The sequence below is a fragment of the Penaeus monodon genome, chromosome 43, assembly GCF_015228065.2.
Source record: "Penaeus monodon isolate SGIC_2016 chromosome 43, NSTDA_Pmon_1, whole genome shotgun sequence".
In the NCBI taxonomy this organism is placed as follows: domain Eukaryota; kingdom Metazoa; phylum Arthropoda; class Malacostraca; order Decapoda; family Penaeidae; genus Penaeus; species Penaeus monodon.
Window position 1 is genome coordinate 25,495,394 of NC_051428.1, and position 917 is coordinate 25,496,310.

The 917-nt window shown below is 32.8% G+C and overlaps 1 protein-coding gene across 1 annotated transcript in view; it reads right to left on the reverse strand.

Annotated features, from left to right (window-relative positions):
* The window catches only part of LOC119568360 (V-type proton ATPase subunit e 2-like), a 14,410-nt gene continuing 13,493 nt past the window's right edge, over positions 1 to 917 (reverse strand). The window contains exon 4 of the mRNA XM_037916821.1: positions 1 to 917. This exon is cut by the window's right edge and continues 1,877 nt beyond it. The gene's annotated coding sequence lies outside the window, so the exon portion shown is untranslated.

Sequence of the window (917 nt, forward strand, 5' to 3'; positions counted from 1 at the left end):
TACAAACACAAAATTTATTGTCGAGAAAGAATAAGAATGAACAAAAGACACATAAATCAAAAGAAATTACAGTCAATAATACACTGATCTGATGCCCTTCCATGAAACAGGAGAACTAATGGGCAATGATTATATACAAATATAAATCGTACAAACACAAATCCTAAACTCATCATGACTGCTTAGCTGAATCAGCCTACTCCATGGTATAAACAGGTCATCATTGTGTGGGTCTCTGCCTTTGACCGACAGACAATTGTTTATCATAATGCAAGTTATCCTCAACAAGCACTGTTGGTTTGTTGATGAGTACGCTTGGTTTCGAAATGATACTAACCATCTTAAGAGAACAAAAATAGATTATCGTACTTAATTTTCAGTTGACTGTAGATCAGCCGAATATTTCTAGGTGGTAAAAGCATTCCCTAGATTACTTGAATTGATTTCCCATCGTGTGACTTACCACCCACACAAGGACACACACACATGCACACATACATACATAAACACACACAAATATATACACTGTTGTCTAGTTTCCAGGTGAGAATAAAACAGATTCAATAATGGACTAGAAGGTTATATTTGCACACTATCCTCAATACTCCTTACAACCACTGTACAACATCCACAGAGGACAATACATATTGCTAAAGCCACATCATACATTCAGTAATTACTTAATACAAGCAATGATACACAGTCTTACTATGACATACATTAAATAATAATACATAACAGAAATAGTGCACACAGTACTTAAAGAGACTGAGAAAGCAAATATATTTATTCCTCCCTTTGTGGAATGTTAAAATTTGTTCCTATTTTGAAAATATAGAGAATTTAAATATGAACAGAAAAAATATGATAAATATACACTTGGAACACGGATATCTATAAAAAAAAAAAAGACAATA